This window comes from Mycteria americana, chromosome 5, assembly GCF_035582795.1.
Source record: "Mycteria americana isolate JAX WOST 10 ecotype Jacksonville Zoo and Gardens chromosome 5, USCA_MyAme_1.0, whole genome shotgun sequence".
In the NCBI taxonomy this organism is placed as follows: Eukaryota; Metazoa; Chordata; class Aves; order Ciconiiformes; family Ciconiidae; genus Mycteria; species Mycteria americana.
Genome location: NC_134369.1, coordinates 58,770,382 through 58,794,776, shown reverse-complemented (window position 1 = coordinate 58,794,776; position 24,395 = coordinate 58,770,382). Strand labels below are relative to the sequence as shown.

Sequence of the window (24,395 nt, the reverse complement as noted above, 5' to 3'; positions counted from 1 at the left end):
GAACCATGTCAGGTGTCCCCAGAAAAATGACAAACTAAAATTAACCTATAATTGTAATATGAGCCTGAAGGCATGTGCCTGGTGGGAAAGAATTCACCTTCTACGGACACACACGCATGGGGGAATGTTAGAGGGATATTCGAAATTCCAGACATCGCAATTTCATTAATCAATGAGTAAATCAGTTAGCAACCAGTCATGCTCTTTTGCAGTGTGACCTAATCCTTGGCTTGAACTTGCCATTGCCCGGTTGTATGTCATTTCCAGGGTCTGATGCAGTGGTTGCTGAAGATCTCGGGAAAACTCCTGCAAAGCACAGCAGCTGCAGCATCAGGTCCCTGAAACAGTCTTTCCCCTTCTGCTTATTAACAGTATTTTATAAGTGCATAAGTGAAATCTGCCAATATAAGAAGTGCCTAACTGTGGAAGTAAAGTTATAGACATGTGTCCTTCAAGGTTAAAAAAACAAAGCTCCAGAAATCCTTGTAGTTTTCAAGTTCCCTTTTTCTCTACTCCTTTATTTTAGTCACCTGCCTATAGGCTGGAAGTTAGTTGCTGGCTAGCCTGAGACAGGGATATTGCAGCCAGTAGGACAGACAGCTAAAAATACCATGTAACTATGGGATATAAAGACACGCTATCCCCTCCCTGAGGCCTACCTAAGTTAGAACATAAAGTGCAAGTACATACAAGTTAAAAATAATGAAACTTCTCCACTCTCCAGGAGCTACTGAACTTGACTTCTGCAAACAGATATTTCCATGTAAATATTCTCCCAACCCTAACTTGAAACAACCTAGTTCTGTCTGTCTCTGCTAGACCTGTTTTGTTAAAGCATCTTTTTTTAAGGTAAAAAATTCTCATAGAAAATGATTAATAGAGGTAGTTTAAAAAAAAAAAAAACAAACCAAACCAAACCAAAAAAACCCACCACACACTTTGCACTAATAATAGGGCAATAATTTACTGTTTTGTGTTCTGACCCATTCGACGGCAACCGATTTGGGGCTGGGGGGAGGGGAGCAGGGCGATTAAAGGGTTAATATTCAAATGAGAAATTTGCAAGGCCTGCATAATGGAACTGCCACCCTGATAACAATAGGAATTTTTAACAATATCGAGCCTTGTTAGCAAGAGAGTTACAAGCATTGAGGGCAATCAGTGTGTCTTGTCAGTTTCTTTTTATCTACCATCTCCAACCGCCAAGGAACCGAAATGAAGCACTTTGGAATTATCAATTTCAGCCACATTTGCATAACAAAGCCCCCGAGGAAGAGGCATGATAAATGTGAAGGACCCCTCTTGGAAAAGGAACTGTCAACCGCGCCCCGAAAGATTCTCCGACCGAGCGCATTCTCGGGGATTGTAGTCAGCGAAAATAAAATGAAAGCATTAAAGAAAGTCATTCTCTCAGAGAGAAAAATCTCCCCCTCTGCACAGAGAGAACTGGATGAAATGACATTATGCATATGAAAATGTCCAGAAAGATGTTTGATTTATGTATGCATTAGATGCAAATTCCATTACCGCACGCGCGCTGTTGTGTGATTTGGCTCTGAACACATCACTGCCCTGATCAAATCTGATCTCATTAATTCCGACAAGGAGAGAGAGAGGGAATTGAGAAGAATTTATGGCCTGGACACTTGAAAGAAGTAAATTGTAATTCTGTTTAAAGCTGTAGCGAACCTTTTAAACACCTTTTATTATAGAAAAAAGCACTTACTTTTATAACACTGTTAGAACTTACTTAATCTTGTACTTGGAACTTCTAGTCCTCATTTAAAAAAATCTATGACCTTGTTTGGGGGGGGGGGAGAGAGAGACAGAGAGACAGAGAGAGAGAGACAGGAAAAAATATGCCTGTCTTAGACTGAAATCCAGCAGAAGCATCATAATAATATGATCAAAGAAGACCTATTGACTATCTGAATAATCGTGTGAAAATTCTGCTCTGCTGGTATATGTTTATTTTTAAACAATCTTTTAATATCCTCAAATAAAATATCAAATACTTTACAAGTGTTTTTATGGGACTAGATAGACATTGCATGCTTAAAAATGTTATTAATTGTGATCTAGATAAAACTGGCAATGAGCACATGTTTTATAACAATATTCTCAAGCAGTGCAGTGGTGTCAGCTAAAACTGATATGTGTTCCATTCTGAGATATAGACAATTTAAAGACAAAAAAACCCAGATCTTTGCTAAAAAGGAAGTATATTACTGTGGGGGGGGGAACCCAGATTGTTTCTTACATTAATAAAGATTCTTATCCTTGTTTTGCTCCTGAGAAAGACCTTAATAACTCATTTCCTCCCTTCATGAAAGATAATCACCCTTCATGGGTGAGATATCCTGTATTTACTTGATACCAAGTGTAAAACTGAAATAGTGTCTCAATATGTTATTGCATTGTATAATCAGTGTTCCTCCCCCAACATTCATGAACCCCTAGGGTGCTTCATAGCCTAGAATAGTTTCTTTTCTGTTATGCATCTTCCGTTTTAGTGAGATATGATGAACTACCTCCCCAGTAAAGAAGAGAGAGGAAGAGAGTGAAAAAAAAACAAACCCCCCTTGATTCCTAAAATCTTAGTTGCCTATCATGATTCATTTACAGAGAAATGAAGTGATTTCTGCAGTCAGTTTCCCCAATGAAGCCTGCAGCTTTCTTTGATAATCTGCTCCAGTTGAAGTAATTGTTGAGCAAACGTTACCCAGAGAGGTACAGGAAACTTGTAAGTTATTGTATATATAAACACAAAACAATAACTTGTAGGTAAACCATGTAAATATATTTTAAGCATCATTCACATTTTCAATAGTTAATATTGATTTCTTGCAGAGTTTTTTTTTATCTTTCCACATGCAGAAAGTATGTGTTTACAATTTCCATTATTCAAATACAGAAAAATGTTACATTTGAAGTGTTATTTTAATATATTTGGCTAGCAAATTCAATCATTAGTTTAGAAAAAAGGGAACATAGTCCTGATTTACGTAGAAATTTCAATGGAGTCCTAAGTATGCATTCAAAAACCACTTTACAGAAACATGCAGACATTACAATAGATAAATGAGTACAGATATGTCCTGTCATTTTATTATTTTGTCATCGGTATGTACACATTTCTGTAAAAGTATTTGAACGTGTATATGTATACATGAAAAATAGCACAGAGAGAGAGATTTTGTAAGTTTATAATAGAGTGGGCATTTGTTAAGGTGAATATAATGCAGAATGCTGCTTTTTGACTGTACTAAATCGAGTACACTGAAACGTGCAGTGTGCATTGCGCTGAGCGTATGAAACAACAGTGATTTGGATATCTAAGATATAATTATGTACGGTGCGATTTTTGTCAGACTGAAAGTGCTAAAGAAATATTTTTTGTTCTAAATAAATATTTTTTCCATTATTAACTAGAGTGTGGATTACTTTATGTTATGTCTAAGGGAAAAAAAATCACCCAGAATTTTCCTTGCATGTAGACTTTAAGAAAATTAGCACAGTGTGAGAGAAACTGTAATTGCAAAATTTGGTTTGGTGTTTTACATAAGGTTATCTCCCTCCTCCTGCATACCCTTTAGCATATCACTGAATGCATTTTATTAAAATATTCTAGCCACCTGTCCATTTGAGCCTGTTTCAGTTATCACCCCAAAATAAAAGCAATTTTGTACTTCAGAACACAGGGATCCAGAAATAAGTTTCCATTACTGGTGGCTAATTAAGCAAACTGGGCTTGCTGTCCCTTTAAAAAAAAAAAAAAAAAAAAAAAGCCCAAGCCAAAACACAACAACAAAAGAAACCACATCCTTTTTGCCACCCTAACCCCTCCTCCTGTCCCCCCCCAAATACATACACAGACACACATACTTCCCTTCAATGAGTGGTTCAGGCTCCCTGATTAAGGTCATGCCGTTTGTTCATTACTGGCCTGGCTAATGTGATTGAATTGGAACAATACCTTTGAACTCCTTGGCTCTGATCTGCATACTAATTGACTCTCTTGTCCTTGGCAGTGACCTTGATAGGCTTTCCACCACTCTCAGAATGGCTGACCAGTTTCTCAACAAAAGTTCCTAGTAAAAAAAGCCCCAACCCCAAAACAAGAATTAGTCATTTACACTACTTTTCTCTGTATTCATATTTCCTTATACACCATTAGAAAAAGCAAAATTGCTACTCCCTAGCTCCCCCTGGATGTTTATTAATACTCGAAAAATCAGTGTCACTTTAAAGTACTGAAACAGTGACAGCATTGTTTTGAAAGAGTTCATTGTTGCAGTCTAAAACACATTTTACACATATTTTCAGGTGCCTTTTTTCCTTGTTACACAAAGGGTTTGCAGTTTAACTCACGGACCTTTACATCATTGTAATTTTTTTTTAAATGGAAAAAATAATACTGGTTGTATCTTAAGAAAACAACACAAATTAGTTTCTTTTTTACAATTTACATTAGCACTCTAACAGCCTGGGTTTCAACAGGTTCTATAGTAATAGAAATACTATGGTTTCAAACAAAAGAAAACCAAGCCATGCAGAACACTGCATCTAGAAAATGCCAGGTTTAAGGTAATGAGCTAAGGATTTTATTTTTATATCTCTGAGGCTCTTAGATATTACTCAAGAGGCATGATTTCTATACAGAAGACATTATTAAATGCTATACCAATATTTATGAAAAAAACATTACAGAAGAATACTCTTCTGACTGGAAAGGAGAGGTTTACTTAATTTTTACTGGAGTGGAGATTTACCTTGTGAGACAAGTGTCAGCCTCGGTGAATTTTTATTATTAAAGTAATGATGTAATAACTAAGCCAAACTAAAATTAAGTATCATCAAGAAAAAGAGATGGACAGTATGCCGAGACCTGTACTTTTATAGGCCATCAGCAAAGATCCACTTTACAAAAAGTTCTATTATTTTCTTTAATATTCATTCTTACTTAGGCAAAATCTATTGCGGGGAAAACAGCTGGAATTTAAACTCATTTAATAACACTTTGCACTTCTCTAGCAGCTCTTTACTAGGTTCTCAAAGGGCTTTAGAAACATGAAGGAATGAATATGTATTATAACCAGGTGAAGTATTATTATGGAACATTACTAATGACCTGCAAATCTATAAATAGTAAATCAAACTACAAAATTTCTAACACACATTCTTTAATGCAATTCCCATTTTTATTCTGCTGTGGTAACCAGACCAGCTGTTTTGAAAAAAGTCTCAAAACAGAGATATTCACTATTGAGAAAATTATTTTTGGTTCTTAAGACAATAATATCAAAGCACCTGGCCAATATCCAAGTACTTAGATAGGGCAGACCTCACAAATTTGGCATCCAGTTCAAGACCATTATAGAAATAAATCACAAAATTCAGATCTTGATCCAGACTTTCCTAAAAATTCAAGGATGGCCTGGATCCAAAATTCCAGTATGAATTCCAAAATTTTAGTACAAAGGAACATGTGGGGCTCCATTTAGTTTCTATGACCACTTCTGTTCAAGACCTAGTACTGGAACAGGCTTCTCATCATCACCACACTTGAGCCTGCACATACCTCTTATTTGCAATGCCCTTGCTGTGCTGGTGAAAGCCCCAGGCTTGCTCAGGAAACCAGAAAGCTGCTGCTGAAACAGGAAAGCCAGAGAGGGCAAGGTACAGACTTCAGCATCTGCGGAGACCTGCAGCAGCAATGCCAGGTAAGCCTGCAAGCAGGACACCTGCCAGAGCATCGTGGCTGAGAAGAGGCACGTGCAGGTATTTGGATCTGTGAACAAATTAAAGCTCCACAAAGCCACACAAGTGACATGGGGCTGAACACAACTTTGAAGGTATTTTGGTGCCTAAAACACATATAGATAGTTATAGGAGTTTTCAAAAGCATTTGGGCCAAATTCTCATTGATTTCACTTTGCTCTGAGGCTCTAGAAGCAGCAGCTAAACAGGTGAAGTTAGTGTTTATATTAATTACCAACCAAATTTCTCACCAAAAATAGCACTGCTTGCATAAAAATTTAACATTTCTGGTATTCTGAGACCTTCCTAAAGTGTACTGAAATATATGAAGTATTTCACAAACCACTGAAAAGCAGCAGCCTCTGCAATAAAATACACCAGGTGTCCCTGCAACAAGAGAGCATACAGAGGAGTTTTAGAAAGAGTGTTTTAAAGTGAAACTGCAAAAGGAAAGATTAGGTAGATAGAATGCACTCTATGAAACAAGGCTCTGCTCTCTCACAGATTTTTTTTTTCATCACTAATTGTCCATCCTTGGTTTTACGACTCAACAAAAACTGGTATGCCCATCACTGTCACTACTTAATTTTATTTAAGCACTGAGCACCACCTACTGCAGGGGAAGATTGCAACCTATTTAGTCAGTACATCAATCACTTCCTATAATAATTTGTTTTCCTAAAGCTGTTACTGCTGAAGTTCTGACCAGAACTATGTATAGCTTTCATGTGAGATTGGAGCTGATCACTGCTCAAAATGGAGTGTTTGTGAGCTATCTGTAACATATATAGGCCTTAGATATTAACCAGCTGAAGGAAAATGAAAAAGAAGTTCTAATCGATTAACCTAGTATACAGAACCAGAACTCAAACAAAGGCAGCTGCTGGGAGAAATTAGTTTATCCTGCCCTCTATACTTGATCTGTGACTAGCACATTAGAGCAACCATTCACTGACTGGGCTAAAAGCTGTTCCACTCCTTAAAATAATAAATAAATGAATTTTAGCACTGAGTTTGATACACTTCTAGATGAGAGCTAGTCTCAGTTCAGGAAAAGGGAAGGGAGGGCACAGAAAATCTCTCCCTTTTCCCAACTCAGAAAACTGGCAGGGGTTCTGACACCACTTATGTGGTGCTCAGGCACTGTCTTCCCACTGCAGATGAACCCCTCTCACCTGCGCACCTCTTATCTGCTCCCTCGCAGCTGCCACTGCCTGCTCATCTAGTTGCTCCCTAACCTGATTCAATAAAAACTATTTCCTTAACCTGCATCAGTTTGACTGCTTTGGACTAGAAAGCCATTCTGTGACTCATGCCGGTAGACCCGAGGAGGCAGGAACTTTCAGCAGGAACCTGGGTGTGAGCTGAGGGGACGCTTCAGCAGGGAGAAATCAGGGTACCATCTGCAGCCAGAACAGGCTGTCTGACTGCAGCGCTGAGCTGTTGCCAAGCTATGCTAAGTTACACCGGTCATATAGGTTCCTCAACGGCTTCTGTCTGTGATAGAAAAGTAGAGAAAATCCAAGCTCTGTCCGCCCCGGTCCTACCATCACAGTCAGGATAAAGGTCAAGATCCGCAGCAAACGTACTTCTGAGGATGAGGCAAATAAGATGCTCAGTTAAATGCCTTGCTGGGCATTTACAGTAATATTGCACATGCCTGCGCAGTGCAAAGAAGCTGCAATCCATAAGATGATATGTCAGAGGACTATTAAAAGAAAAATACCAATATAACCTAAACACCTGCAAAGCTATATAGACTCACGCTCCGAGGACTTACTGCTTTTTACTTGCAGTTGATGTGCTGTTGGCAGAGTAAGGCAGAGAAAACCACCCCCCTTAACCCCATGACAATGACCATGATCTTGCTTTCTTTCAAAACATTTAGCAATACCTATGTGGAGGTCTACAGATTAAAAAAGATAATCCAAAATTTTCTGTGTGACTTTCTGCCCAAGAAAAGTACAGCTGTGGAATTGCACAGAACAAGACACGCAGCAAGTGTGGTGATGAACAAGGTGTAGTAACTAGAAAGAAGAGAACAGAATGCAAGTGAAAAGTATTCAGTATTGATAAGGGACAGATAATTACCACACTTCATATACGCCTACCCTCTATAAGGACAGAGAAGATGTTTCCTAGCTGTCTAATAAGTAGAGTGGTGAGTTGCAGTTTGCTCTTTTGGCTCCGTAGGCAGGTTCTCTTCTTCCTTGCTGGCTGGCACTGTCATGCACATGCTACATTATTCCAGGTTACTGTTAGTAGTCTATTGAAATCACTTAAATAATAATAATAAGGATAATTATTACAGTCAGATCTGATCAGAATACAGGTTACAAGAAAAGTCCAGGACTAAAATGCATCCCTCACTTTGGTCATTTACTAGAAGGAAGATAGATAAACACATGAAAAGAGTCCATTATTTTATTTCAGATATAAACTACAGTGAGAGATTTATAGTCAGCAGCAAACTTTAAGCTGTGTCCTTTTGAAACCAATGAGACAGTAAATACCTAACAATATGCATGTGAAAATTCACATGCAGAACTTAGGATATACATTACCTGTATCATGCAGAATGGGTGAAAAAAGCTTAAGTAAATTCTGAACATTTACCTGCTGAACAGAGAGCTGGGGCAGGCTTCAGGATTGCTTTTGCTCATTACTGGTTTTATTTCATCACTTACTGTACTGCATGTGTTCACTCTTATGCTGTAATTTCATATTTAAGAGGATACAGAACTTATATTTATCACCATTTTATTTCAGTCACCATCTCTTAATGACTACTTCTTTGTTAATTGAATAAAGAGTTGTATATTTACCATTTATTCTAAAAGATTAACATAAAAACATGTGACAACAATACAACAACAGCAAAGCTGAACCTCAAGGCACAAACTGTATGCTGTTAGTTATCCATGACACACTGTAATAAGAACATTCATAACAAATCCTCCTTAGTGGTAATGCACCTGTCTTCAGGCTTGCAACATATTTGTTGTATCAGAGCAATCTTGCTAAATGCTTTGCATTCCTTTTTGTTTAAAACTGATGTTAAGTTGGTAGGTTGATGGAGAAAGCATCAACATAGGTTTCTGCACTCTTTTTGTTCTGGTATGGTAGGACATGAGCTGTCAGTTGGGAGTAGCCAAGAGATTCTGGACCTCTGATGACAGTCCTCCAACACGCCCCAAACTCTAGTCAGATCTGAATCTGCTGATGTCCACACTCGTGAGAAATGCCATGTTCATGCCTGAGAAACCAGTGAGCCACTCTGCTACCTGACAGGTACCCAGCTGCCAAAGCAGTCCAGTGATGTTGTCCTCCAAAGATCTTCCTGCCACCGTGAATTCAGATAACCCAGCATGGCTCCTACTAGTTGCATGAGAAGACTCTATCACTGAGGCCATGTAAGTACTTACTGAGAGTCCTCTCAGGAGCCACAGCTTGGCTACACCCGCCTCATTCAAACAGCTGAGGAGCGCCGAGCCTGTTTGGTCTGAAGGATAGGCCAGATCACCTTTATGGATCTGTGTTTACTTGCTTCAGAAAGTCCCCCTCTCTTTTTAGTATGTTTGTGTTTCCCTTTCACTGAGTGGAGGCACTGGTTAGCAGTGCAAGACAATCTCTACCTTCACAGGTTATAAAAGGTGCCATTTTTCTAACATTTCTTGCTCCTGTTAGTTCACAAAGTAGGAGACTTAAAGGACCTTACGCCATGAGGTATCTCTGTGGATATTCAGTGCTTGCCAGTTTGCAAGATTGCCCTCACAAACGAGTTCAGTGATTTCCACACAAGGGATCACGACCTCTGGTGACATGAAAGAGACTAGAAATGCAAAATGCAGCAGCTTTCAGCTGACAGACTGCAGCTGAACAGGGAAGTAGACTATCATCTTTGCCAGCTTTCAGGTGCCAGAAAATGGGTGCTGGCAGCTAAATCACTTGCCTATCTGCAACGAATGTGTTTTCCCTGAAGCACCTCCTGTGAATGTAACTGCCTAAAGATACACCCTATAGGCTGAAGGCCTGACCTTTGTGTCACGTATTTAAATCTGAATTTGGAGGAAAAAGCAACCGACCTCAACAATAGCCACAACATGGGGTCAACGAAAATAGAGAGCACACAGAGAAACAACTATCAGATGGGGACACCACTACGACAATCCAAACCGGTTCCCCTGACTAGGGTTAGATGATGGCATCTCCACTCTGTTAACAAAATTCTTTTTCTAGGGATCGCCAGCCTTCAGCTTGGATGGCCAGAATGGTCCACAGGCAGTCTCTTAATGGCACGCAGCAGGGCTCACGCAGGCTCGGAAGCTGGGAGACAAAGCACATCTTTAGAGGGACACCTGTGAGAGGCAGAGGCTCCCCCACCTTCCACGCTCAACAGGGGCTGAGAAACTACGGCTTTGTGCAGAGAAATGATACCTCCAATAAGGTGATTGGCAGCATCTTGCTTCTGTGAAAGGCAGTATCTCCCAGCTCTTGCTGAGTTTCTAACAGCATGCTTAACTTCTAATTTGGGAAAGAAAAATACCATCTGGCACCTCAACTTTGAAAAGTTGCCAAACCTTGACTTACTCTCTGAATCCTCCCCAGGAAATCATGGGAACTACCTACCAAGAACAGCATTACAAAGTGTGAACAAGGCTCACGTGGGCTAGCTGCATGTAATCTACCACAACATGTCTTTAAACAGAAAAATAACTGATTTGGGGCAGTTAAGTCATACAGTCACCTTAAGAACTTGCTTGAGTCTCCAGTTCTGTCTCCAACTGGAAGTTAATGAACCACCACTGTAAATTCTTGGTGGATTTTCAGAATAAGGAAACAAGTCATCTTTTCTAAATTAAAAAATTGGAGGTGACTTAATTTTAGAAGGAAGGCTAACAATGAGCCCTGCAGCATCACGCTGGATAACACTGGACAACACATGAGCATTTGATTCATGTTTGTGCTCATTAGAGTCTTCTTTGTGTATTGTTAAGAATAATCTTTTTTTGATATAAAATTATTTTAAAATAAAAAGTGTCAGAAGAGTCACTTTGTCAGAAGAAAACGCATTCATGTCAGGGAAAAGATTTTTAAATTGCAGCCAATAAAGAATGCAGAAGAGAAATTTAAGAAAAGGGAAAATCTGGGAGGAGAAATACAATTGTTGTTCTTCACCACCTCATTATTTGTAACCAGTGGTATGTAAACTCCATATTATAATACAGGATCAATTCAGATGCAAATATCTGAGCCTTAATTGTATACATGGAAGAAAGAAAACAGTGAAAATGTTCACGCATGCTTTATTTTGCTATTTCTCTGTCCTCCAAGACATACATTCAAAGCTTAAGCAGTAACACATCACCTGGGTAGATTTATACTGAAACAAGCTAATAAATGCCATTATAAATATTACGTGCAAATTGAAAACCATAGGAAGATGCATTGTGCTATAGCCAGATAGCAAATCTGTAATATTATTAGTTCAAATTATTTCAGATGAGATGTATTCTATAATAATCTTATCTATCAAAGTCACTAAGGCATTGAACTCATCCCTATGTTGCTTTACTCAAGCAAAATTTCTTTTGAATTCAAACATACAGATTCAAGCCATTTATTTTTTTAAGTCTCATACATGTATCTGTACAGAGAAGATGAAGAATGTATCTTATTTATTCTTTAACAATATGCTGAATAAAGATCAAGTGTACCAATTTTAGAACAATCCGTTTCTTTAGTCTAATTGTTAAGCTGCTTTTCCATGGGGACAGATCTTTTTCTGCTCAAGTCTACTCTCTCTGTGATTCAATATATGCACAGTTCTCATTATGCTAACTGGAGCTGTGCATGTTGTCGGACACAAAATTCACATGCCTCATGCAAAGCCAGATATCACTGTGTTTGCAACACTGAGTCCTGACATGAGGATTTACAGACATGGAATGCCCTTCCACCATCTGCCAAAATACCAAATTCCCACATCCCTGTGTCTCAGTTCATTATATTCCCATCTCTCCTGTTTTTTCAATCAGGCCATATAGTTTGCATTTATAATGCAGGCTCAGGCCAAAGCTCTCCTAAAGTCAGTGGAAAGATTCCCGATGTCTTTGACAGGCTCTGGAACACATTGTATTTCCCTTAGCCCTTCCCAGCTCACATTCCTGCAATGCCACGGGAGGCAGTATTATGAAAATTGACCCCATAGTGTAAACAGTGCTACAGAATTTCCGTCTGTGAACCTTTTTCCTTCCTTGCCTTGTGTGCAATCATTTGAAGCCCAGCATTGTTTCAGCATGTGTATGGCATGAGTGGCAGCTCAGCTTCACCCAGATTTTATCCACGGCAAAGGAAAAGTCTGTCACTTGGGCTGTACTTCATTCTGTAAATTGTTTCATTTACTAGCAATGTATATATAAGAATCACAGGCGTGCTCAAGATATTTATATAGTTCAGGAAAATGTTATACACTTTAAAGGCCAGACTACATGCAGGCTGAGCGAGCGGCTGTGTGGTGCTTGGTTGCCGACTGGGGTTAAACCATGACAATGTGTATGTCCTAACTCAGGAAGGTCTTATTGAAGACAGTATGCTCGAAGTGGGTCAATCTTCCAGCTATGGGTGATAGCAAAAGGTCAGGAATTTTCTAGCTGGGCTGGTAAGTACAGAGGAGCCTAGGGTGATGACTTCACTCCAAGCCATCCCATCTTCCATCAGTAGAATATTTCTGCTGTGAGAAGGAGCCTGGTTCTCACTCTGTGCACAAATGAACCAGAATGGTGCTTGACCACGGAGGTGGAGAACTCAAAGCCAGGCCTACTCCTGTCTACAGCATCTCTGGAAAACCACCCGTGTTTTCACAATGATCCGACAGTGCTCAATTTACCAGCACACTTGCTGCAACACATCATTAAACTGACACATATCCAACATGGGCAGAAAAATATTGATGTAGATAAAAGTCTATGAGAACATAACGTGTCCTGCAGCAGCATTATGAAATGTAACATACATCCAAATGTGCAAAAGATTGCATAACTGAACTATTTTTTCACTCCCCACATGTACAGGATGCTTTTATCAGAGGAAAAAAAGGGTGGAAAAAAAAAGTAAAAAGTTTCTGACTTTCGTTAACCTTCTCTTGTAGTTCAGGTTATTTCTTTAATGCATTTATCTGCTTTAAAATTGTCTCCTTAGCCTCTCAAGGGAAACCAATATAATACACCATCACATTTCTCACAGGAGAAAAGAGAACACTTACTCTTAATAGGTGGCAATTTTGCCAGATGTTATTGACATAGTAAGTGCGAAATTTCAGTGATACTAAATGCAAAGTGCAGCAGATTAAAGAACAATGGAACAAAGTGCAAAATGAAGTTTAAAAAGCAGCAGTGTCAAAGTCAGAGAAAGTGTGAAAAAATTACATTTTAACAACACTATTAAGAACAAGTTTACTAATTACTGTAACTGGCACAAATTTAAAAGTACCTTCCTTAGACTCAGGAAAGTTTTTTAAAGTGTGATATTTTTTTCTTGTCAGCATTTCTTCTTTTCTTTATACACTGTAGCAGAGACATAACATTACTGGTACTAAAACAATGACACTTGGAGCTCTTTATCTTTCATTTCTTAACCCTTTCTTACCAAATAATATTGCTGCAAATCCTGCTATTTGAGCAGGGTAGTGAACTACAGAAAATGCTTTGATAACTAATACTGAACAGTTTAAAATAAAGACTATGTGATTGATTCAGTCATGCTTTACACATTCACCCACTGACAATAATGGAATTTACACACTAAGAATGACTTCTCATTAAAAGTTTGGAAAAATCCTGCTTTGCTGTTACAAAAAAATCTATACAATGTGCACAGTTTCCTCATATTCAATTATCCACTAAAATGCAATAATAAAATATTACAGTTGAGATGCTCATCTTCTATAAATCAGAGAAGCTCCACTGCTTTCAGTGGCATTACACCAAACTTAAAGAACCAATTTTCTAGATTTCATTTGTATACTTCATATTGTATTGACAAATAGGACCCGTTTCTCAACTGGCAGCTATACATGGACTTCTGCTGAATCCATTGCAACTACTCTTTGGCCCTCGGCGCTGGTACTGTAGCCCATACATTCTTCAGTGAGACTACAGCCAGCAGCAGCGCAGCTAAGACCTAAGTGTATATTCATAAAAAAACAAATTGAATGCTTTCAGGCATATGAATGACCAGGTCTGCTTCAATGTTCTAGAAATGAATGCTCATTGTAGCAGTGCTTCAAGCAGTTCCGAAGTCCTTGCCCTGACTGGGGATGCAGCCATCCACACATCTATTGCAGAGAAGAGCAGCTCTAGTGTAGGAGACAATATCCTCACTCTAAACTGATCAGTTTTCTTCCTGTTTTCTGGAGACTCTAAAGTGTCTCAGAGTTCAGGGACAATTCTTGGGCCAAAAGCTAACACCAAAATCCTATGACTGAAAAAAAAATTTCCTTTTCCAAGATAAATTATCAACATCACTTGTTTTCTTTATTTTCACTCAGTGCTTTCACTTTTCAGTGGGTACATCCAGGTTGGAAGTAGAAAAGTGACTTCAGTGTGAAGTACCCAAGGTACTTTGATGCAGCTAATTCAGACAGAAACAGCAGTTGAAGCTGCAGGCCATGACACTAGCAGCCCAGGTAACAGCCAGGGTCCTTGAACAACCCACACCACTGCACTTCAAAACTTAAGTAAGTTCAGCAACTCATAAGCTACATATATAGCAAACACAATTTGAAATACAGCTCTAGTAGGCAATTCCAATCTCCAATTATTGTCTGAGAAAGGGTTTAATTTAAAGTCCATCTGGAAATAAAAGTAGCAAAGCATCAAGCTTTACTAAAATATTACTACTTTCTTCTCTGTGACAAGGGAAAGTTGACTTTGCACAGGATGCAAGTAGCTTGCATTAATTATTATTCCATTAGTGGGAGTTCTTCTAGCATATCAATGGCTACCCTTTTCATGGAAATCTGATATTATGCAGCTGAATACATCTCCACAGCTTTCTTGGGGCACTTTTCTTTAAAGTGCATTTATCATAGTCATCTATCACCACTTTCCCACCTCATGACTGCACTTGACTCAATCAAATAATTTGTGAACTAGAAATAAAATTGGTTCAACTTCAAAAATTGTGTACTGTACAATTTGATGCAAGGCCTAAGGCTCTACCCACTTAAGGAACAAAAGATGCGGCATGGTAGATGATTTATTTGCCAAAGGATCTAATTCTTTCTAATAAACAAAACTCATTGTATATGAAGTTATACCCTCTAGATCTTCATAAGAGCATAAAGAAAGCTACTGGGAGTTTTTTTTTTTGGAGAGGTGGGAGAAGGAGGCAAAAGTGGTATTATTTCCCATAAATGTACTTTTTAAAGCCTCAGAAACCAAACATAGATCCTGAATCCTAATGTCCAGTTAATATCATGCAGTTTAATATTGAAAGCATTGAAAATTGTCTACAGCAAATTTAAATGGAAACACACTTCTCGTGTTGTGGGTGTAGTTCGCTCCCTTCTACTGTGAGCTAAATGCAGTTGATGGTGTTCACCCTTTTCACTGCCTTTAGCCAGAGCTCATCAGCAGTGACCTGTACCGATGACATGCAGTGGCTTCCCATCAGGTGTGATCAGCTTGGTATATCAAGTCTGCAGTAACCAGTAGCCATCGGTTTCACAGTATCATATGGTATATATATGATTACCCAGATAACTACAAAACCCTTACAGAGCCCTGGCTGGTGACCTGGCTGGTGACCTCACCTGTTACTTCCAAATTTTAAAGGAGTTATTTGATGTTAAAATACTTATTCTTCTGGCCCTCCCTGCTATTTTTTTTTTAATAGTTTTGTCACATCTGGGGATCCGGGTCAGAATTATGCTCTGTAATCACTATCTTCTATGTACAGATCCATAGACAGCCTCAGCCCTGCGCCCAGAAACCATTTGTGCTGGGATCCTGGAGGAAGGTACACAGTGTGCTGGGTGCAGAGAGGGCAGTCCAGCTCTCAAGACTTGAGCAAGAAGGCAAGAACACTCTTTCGAGCACTGTCAAAATTTCAGTGTGACTCGAGATCAGTCTCTTTGGCTCCTTAGCCCTCTTGATTTCCTTTCATCTGCAGATGAAGAGAATGACCATATTCTGTGCTCTATTCTGAAGTGTTTTGAGATTTTACTAACAACAATCATGAAAGCCAAAAAGTATAACTTTTACATTATTTCTATAGTTTTATCATGCTAGTTCTTGGTATAGATTATGGCCTCAGCTAGACTCTTTACCTAGACCCTCCATTATTTCCAGGATTTTAGAACTGTGATAATGTTATCTCTTTACTTCTTTTTCATTAAATAGTTACAAAAAAGTTGCACCTCTAGAAGTCCTCCCAATCACAACTGGTGGAAAAATAGGAGCTGTTTTTCACCATTTTCCCATTGTGGCTTTTTAAAAAAATTTGTTTCAGTAAGTTCAGGGTGAGTTTGCCAACCACGACTAACGTTGAACCATGATGCTAGGAAGGGGGTGGAGGGTCTTTATGTGACTTGATATTTTTGTCTTGACATGTTTGTGCTAAAAGAAAGTTCACTGTCTAGGATTTTATCACATTCAATTATTGCTATCAGCCTGTGCATTTGAGATGTATTCCTAAAAACTACCATTAGAATAATTTGTTCTGCCTCCTTCTTCTAGACTGGCAATAATTGCCCACCCATCTCCCCCCTCCTTTATCTCCTTCTCACCTACTGAGTCTCTTCTAGTTCCCTAGGGGGGCCTCATCAGAGCTACATAAACCTTTGCTATATATATATTTTACCTCCTACTGCACTGTTAATGGAACTCTTTGATCTCTTGTTAAACTATAGTGGACTTCTCTAAGATAATGTTTAATCTTTTGCTGGACTTACAGGTATTTTGTAAGTCCATAAAACTGCCTTTTAAAGTTACAACTCTGTAAAGAGTCATCTCTCTATTAAGCATTCTGTATGAGGGACACTATACCATTTCTTTCTACTCTATACCCAGGTTATAGTCCACCTCCTCATTCTTCTGGAAGTGCTTTTCAAGTGACTTTGGGGATAGCTGAGGTCACACATTTTGATTTTGACATATATTCCTTTTTTTTGTGACTCTGCAGACAAACTGTTGAAGTAGCATGAAGATTCTCTTAGTTTGTGGCTATTTTAGGCAATTTAGAGAGAATTTAGGCAATTTAGAGAGATACCAGATCAGATATGGCAAACATCCTTCATTCAGTAATTCTACTTCAATTGTATACAAATCTATGAAAACATGTTTCTGGTTTTAGTTCAGCATAGCTAAAAACATGCAATATCATTCATTCTCATGCAATTGCATCTCAAGGTGACAAACGTCATGAATAAGACTAGCTTTAGAGATTTCTATAGTTCGGTGTGCTGACCCCACAGAGCAGCTTTGCAGCTTTCCCAAATCTTGACCAAGGGGCTCAAACAGTTGCCTAAATCTACCTGAAATCTGACCACTGCTCCAGAGTCAATCTCAGTTGTTAAAGTGCTGAGGGTGGTAAAATGCTCATACCACATATGAGCAGCTATCACTAGCTGTCTTGTGAAAATTATATTAAGCTATCTATGTTCTTTTGATATTTTCAGTCTGGATATTAACATTCTCCACTGGAAGCAGACAAGACTTCCAGAGAAAGATTGAATGAAATTTTGGGAATAGACACATCCAAATTCCACAGTTTCTGCTCTTTTGAAGGATACATGTTACATTTTTCACCTCTCTCACTGATTACATTATAGCAGAGAAGTCAAGTAAATCACTGAAAATCTAAATAATCACAAAACCTATTCTGATTTTTCTCGCCTTTTATTTTACCTTCATTTCAAATGCAACAGTAAACTGTTCCCCACCACTGGCTGAATGTGCTGCTTTCATACAGTGTGCTCTGCCCATGCCCCCATAAACCTCAAAGAGTAAAAAGAGAAGGAGTAATAACAGAAGGCTCAGCCTCATATAGTCTGTTCAAATAATCAACCACACTTGTTTATTCACATGGGCTAGACATCTAAACTCAGGATGACCTTGCTACTTCTGGGCTACAACAAGGAGGCAGAACTATTTGAGCCTGCAGAGAACTCCAAAAGAGACTGATTTAAGAAACCTTTTTTAGACCTGTTTGGAAATTAATGTAAAGCTGCATTTCATCATACATGGATTAAAACATCACGTTTCTGCATTTTGCCAGCATGATATGAGGCGATTAATATACACTGGTAAAAGAGTGTTGTTTTCATGATTATTAGTCTTGTATATCTTTTACAGTCATTACAGCTTTTATACTTCCCAAGTAAAACCTTCCAATATATCTTTTCCCCCCTGAATTTGCATGAAATTGGCACTTTTTCCTAGAACTCCCCATGAAATTAGCACTTTTCTCAAAAGGTCACATGAAATTTTATAATACTATTTTTGCTGCAGTACTGTTTACTGCAACAAGTTCGTTTGAATACCTCTTTTTCAGTACACTCATTGACAGATATTTCCAGTATGATGGGGAAGTGATAGGCTATAGTAATAGTTAAAATTTGCCTTCAGTTATGTGCATGATTTGACAGCTCCTCAGAAATCTTCCAACAGGTCATTTCTACATTAACTTCTCTGTGATGTCTTGGGGAGGTAAGAACAATTTTGAGACAGGAAAGAGAATAATCAAGAAGTTTTTCAAGGATGTATTGAAAATGTCACGATACTTTACTTGCAATTGACTTGTATGTAAAACTATGACTGAATTACTAGTGGGAGTGTAAACTTTGATTAAAGAGATGGGTAAAAGTTACCTCTCTAAGCCTTCTTCATCCATTCTTCAAAACATAATGCAAGACAAAGAGTCTGAGGAGAAAATAGGGAAATGAAGCGTGTATTACAACCAAAACGCCCTCTTTTTGCCATTTGTAATATTTTTATACATAAACTCAAATGCCTGCTCTCTTTCTTTTCCTTGTTCTCATTCCTCACCAGAGAGAGCATAATAAATGTTCGTTCTACCTACAGTCTTCTCAGAAAGGTGTCATTCTTCAGTGACTGCACCAAAAATGTTAACAAAATAACTTGTCCTAGCCTCTTCTACTTCTTCAACCTATTTCTCCCTAGGGAAATGAGGACCTGACTAAAATAATATGCCTCAAGCTGACCTGCAGAGACTGTCCTCAAGGCTCTCTTGGTAAGCTCCTGCTCTTGATTCTCCATCTTCCTGGTTCTTTAATGAGAGATGTCACTGCAACCACAGGAGGTAGGGAAAACAAGATTTCTAGTGGCCATGTAAGTTGATGCATTGCCAACAAGTTCTTCAAAACACTAACCCTCCAGGAGACATGCAGGATGCACAATCACCTAAAAAGGGGGAAGAAAATTCCTCAGAATCAGTACTGAAGTTTGATAGAATGTCCAGGATGAGCTGCAATCTACTTACACCCTCTCCAAAGCCACATATCAAGTCACAGACTTACACATATTACCAGCAAGAAACCGAGAGAACTTCCAACCCTCAGAGAAAATAATAAATATATATCTCCCACTTTGCTTGTCCCAGAAGCTCAGGAGAGAAAAGACAAAATCATTAGGTTCCAGAAAAGTCACAAAATTAGATAATCTATTTGTTTTACAGGAACCTTTCCAATTTAAATGGTATAGCAGCAGTAGCATCACAGAATAGCAGGATTGCATACTTAAGAATTCCTAGTCATAGTCTTAGAAAAAGGATCCTTAGAAAAAGCCCTCAATACAAAAAAATAAGATCTTACATAGTAGGAATGAAAGGACTATAAAGGGGACAAGACAAGTGACGTTACTTTCCAAAAGAAAGAGTTCAATGTGTTTAGACTCTTGGAATGTGCTTTTCTGCAATTCCAAATATTTTAAAATGCAAACTTAACTCCTACTTTTTCTTTTTTTTACGGATCTTTTGATAATTACAAAATGGTCTCTAATTATAAAAACTGTTGCATGCTCCTAATCTTCATTCCAGCTGAAAAATGTTTTTAGTTAAGTATTTGCATAGTTCATTGGAACATTATAATACACATATCACCCCAGACTGGATAATTTCTGTGAATTCTTTTGTTAGTAATGGCATGTTCTCTCAATGACTGGGGAAAAAAAAAAATCAAATAAACTTCAATATTTACCTTCCTAAATGATTTTCTCGTCTCCTCTGAAAATTTTCAAAGTACTTTTTCCTCCAAATCATGAGATGAAAATACTGTCAGATCAAACTTCTTCTGACTGACATTTTTGTCAAGACAAATCTTTAACTAGCTTTTTTTCAGAGTCTGTCCTGCAATGCTGCTATCCATCGAAACAGGCTGCTATTAGGAGAATGCCGAAGCCTTCAAAAGCAAAGATTAATGGAATGAAAACCACAAAGCCTTACAGGTGTGAAAGGCAACTCAGGCCAACACAGTATAACCAGCATAGTCAGAAGGTGTAATTTTTAAATTTGTGCTTTATGTTCTGGCTTTTAAAATGAAACAGGGCAGCAGATATGGGAAATAAATATATGAAAAGGGATGATAGAAGAAAAAATAGGAAGAGAGGAAAAAAGTAGAAAACTGAAGAGGAAGAGGTTGTATTTAAGGGTAATTGAGGAAAAAGCACAGTGCAATGAGCAATAGACTAGAGGCAGGGTTAGTACAGAAAAGTAATAGAATTTGTTAAACCAATTGACATAGTTAGAAAAGAACAGACGAGCTTTCAGGCATGCAAGCCCTTCTTCAGATCTGAAACAGCAGGGAGTACAATGAAACTTTTCAGGTACTGGATCTCTTATTACCCACCCACAGACAATGTCAGAATCCTGACTGGCAGAGGAGGCATAGATTAATGATAGGTGATACCACCTGAATTATTCAAAATACTGACACCCAAGTTAAGATATGCTACTAAACCTCTTGGGCAAGGACTCAGTTGGATTTGGAGAAGGTAAATGTGGGGGTCTGTTCTCATTCCATTGTTAACTATTCACTCCTCACCTTCCCTTTGACCTTTTTGGGAGACAGGACCAATTCCAGGGTTCTCTTGAGGCACTGATAATGCAGCATAACCTGCCCTTAGACCCACAGCTGAGCTCACAAGCAGGGCAGCACTGATCTGTTCTTCCATTTTGGTGGGAGGGAGAGAAGTGCTCTCAGCTGGGTGGTGGAGAGCAGCTCCAGCTCCCACACCTACCAAGCATGCATCTTGCACTGCTCAATTCTGGAAAGAATATCTGAACAGAGGCATAGCAAGTCCAAGAAATGCAATAGGAGGCCAATCCGGACCACAAAGGACAGAGCAGAAGATTGCATAGAAAAGCACAGCACAACACTTAGTGTGCCACAATGTTCTCAGCTTCAGTTTAGTATTATTGTTTAGCCATTGCCCCTCTTTAGAATGACGGTATTATCACAGAGTTCAGGTATTACTATTGCTTCTCACAGATGATCAAGTGTTGTGCCCAATTTACAGTAGGGGCATGTATGTATGTGTATATGAATGTATTTGAATAGGGGTTGATCATGAAAGATGCTGACCACCTGGAGCACACCTGCATTCATTAGAAGTTTGGGGTTTTCAGCAACTGCTAGGGTCAGGGCTTGACACAGTATCTTTTACTGAATTTACCGTAATAAGGACAACATCAACTACCAAAAACCAGAACCAGTAAGTACTGTCAAGATGATCGTTCCATTTCACTTTAAACTACAACAGTAACAGCAATGTGTTAGAATGACAGACTGTTGCTCAACTACTATTATTTACTGCAGCAGCTCCTGGAGGACTAGCAGGTCAAGGCCCTCTTGTACTTGGTGGTGTTGTTCATGATACAGAGTAAATAATAGTCCCTGTCCCCAAAGCTCCGAAACTAGTAAGCTAACACACAACCTTAAATATTTAATACACTTTCCATACCAAAGTAAATACCTCACTCACATCAAGATGCTACAAGACACAAACAAATGTTTTATAGTATAGTAATCTGAACAGATTAATTAATATTTCTTGGAGTTTTCCTTCCACGTTCAAAAGAACCGGACATTGAGGGGCTGAGAGAAGCAGCTGCCATACATGCTTCTATTTCTAACGCAAAAGGTTATACCAAATGGCAAACATAGTAATGGCAAAGTAAACAAACCTACTGATACATACAGGGTATAATACTGTACTTACATATACCTATCCAAAAGATGTATGTTGACTTCTAGAGACTTTAGAGAAAGGAATACTTGTCTTCTAGAGACCAGAAATGCTATGCCTGAAAGAGCCATTCCTAGAGAATTCTGTGGGAGCAAGGATGGTACATCTGGGACAATAGCTATTTCTGTCATTTAGGTAAGTCCATCCTCTTTCAGAAAAAAAATGGGCCAGCTTCTCTGAATCACACGGCTGCAAACCCATTAGCACTGTCACATTTCAGAAATGCTATTGTGAGTGCCTCTCATGCTGACATCATTCACTGTGTATAATAAAACCACAACCTTTTCTCTTCGTCGGGCCCATAGCTTTGATAGGTTCTTTGGTTTCTTTCTTCTCATTTTTTTCCCTTATAAGCAGGCTGTATCCAAATTCTGCCATTTCTCCTTGAATTGTGTCTTCAATAGTCAGATGTTTCTTTCTGACCATATCTCTAAAACACTTGTTCAGGCCCTTATCTTCTGCTTTTACCCTAATTACCTCCTTCACTACATCTCTTCCTTTCTAGCCTCCCACATATTCCTATCACTTTCTTCTCTGTACAATCCTCTACGACTAAGGAACATCTGCCTCGCCTTTCAGTCTGACCTGATGTATCTTTCCCACACCTTGAATCCATCAATCCCCCCATTATGACATTTAAGCTCCTTCCCCCCATTTCAGAGCTTTGCTCTGCTTATTTATTCAAGTTGGCCCTTATTGCACCTCCTCCCCACCACCCTGGCAGCAATTCCAGCTTTGACAGCTGACTCCCTATTTCTCTGTCAAACTAATAACGGTCTCTTCCTTGCTACCCTTTTTTAGCCAAATAGCAAGGCCACTGCCCTATTTTTCTTTTAAATTCCTTGTCAGTACATTTTTCTGATGAAATGCCTACATGAGAAAGTGCATCAAAGACTGGTAAGAACTCTGGGTTAGGAATGGAGATTGTGAGACTACTTTTGCCTAAAGCATTCAGAGCAAAAACTGCAAGTGCTTCCTCTCCTGCCTGTCCACTTAGGCTTTGCAGAGCAAGGTCTGTGCTTGACCACTTCCCCATTCTGACCGAGCTCGTTGCCTGCTGCTTTACAAAATCTTTCACCTCGGTCTCCATCTCCACATTGCCCATCAACTTTGAAGCTGAATGGGTTTTAACTGAGGGCAGAATTTGGCCTGTTTCCTTAATTAAATATGGTCCTGTCAGAATGCTCTTACATTAGCTGGGGACAAAAAGAAAAGGAGAAGAAAAATTAAATTATGGAGAAAGGGTTTAAATCAGGAAAAGTCATTAAAAAGACATCATTAAATATATGGGAATTTAAGCAGCTTTTAACAAAGAATGCAGCTGGAAAGAAAGCCTAACTGTATTTTAAAATCTGACAATTATGTTCTGCTTTATAAATTCTAATCTTTAAAAGACAACACTACTGTACATTGAGGAAGGCTAGGGAGAATTTTTCATGCAAAGTCAATGACAATCCTAAAATTCAAGGACAGATAAGAGGTATGGTTCAGTCCTATGTTTATAAAGCGCCATCCATCCACACTTGCATAATATATGTTCGCAGAATCCTAAATCACCTAATAGTGTGATAAAATGCATGTTGGCCCAAGTGCCAGCATCAGAATGTTGCAATAAATTAAGTTCTGATACAGAAGCATAGCTCTGCTTATTTATCTATGCACAAATACGCATTTGCACACATACAGCAAACATGTGACCAAAATCACTAAACAACAGCCCTGATTCTACATGTCTGTAAGATGACAAAACTTCCAGCAATGTAAATGCAAAACGAACTGCATAGTGCAAAACCTGAGTCCCACATAACTGCATGCTACATCCTGCAAGATTCATACTGAGTTTAATTAGAATAAGTACTTAGGCACTAAGTGAATATCACATAAAATATAGATTAATATCCAGAATCAGAAATTGACTGCTGCCAGCTTTACCTAAATATTGGCATGACAAAATTGAAATTATATGGACATAACCTTACATATACCTCATCAGACTTTCTAACCACTCACTCTGTTAGAGTGGTCACCATTAAAAACTTTACAGCTTAATTTTTCCAAATAGCTAGCATTACTCTGGGTTTTATGATATTTTCTATGCTTAGTGTATATAGACTATCCAAAGAATAGTAAGATGAAGTTACCATTATTTATACGAATTTTAATGGAAGTTGCTGTATTCTGTCTGTTGTAAAATTTAAATTGTAAAAATTTCTCCTGTTTTCTCTGTTTTAAACAGATTTCTCCAAGAGTTTCCATGTATCTCCAGTAGCTGTAAAGAGTCTATTACTGTGGGAACTGAATATCACCTCAGTGTACTCTGTATGTAATAACAATGTATGCTTTTATAACAAAAATAGCTGGCTAAGGCTA

The 24,395-nt window shown here is 38.5% G+C and overlaps 1 long non-coding RNA gene across 4 annotated transcripts in view; it reads right to left on the bottom strand.

The window, feature by feature from the left end:
• The window catches only part of LOC142410646 (uncharacterized), a 95,329-nt gene that overhangs the window by 43,550 nt on the left and 27,384 nt on the right, over positions 1–24,395 (bottom strand). For 3 of the 4 annotated variants that reach the window (XR_012775962.1, XR_012775959.1, XR_012775960.1), the window contains exon 3: positions 3,977–4,091. This is a non-coding gene — a long non-coding RNA (uncharacterized LOC142410646). Of the gene's footprint in view, positions 1–3,976; positions 4,092–18,631; positions 18,684–24,395 lie in introns of all 4 variants that reach the window. The other variant, XR_012775961.1, reaches the window with a different exon arrangement.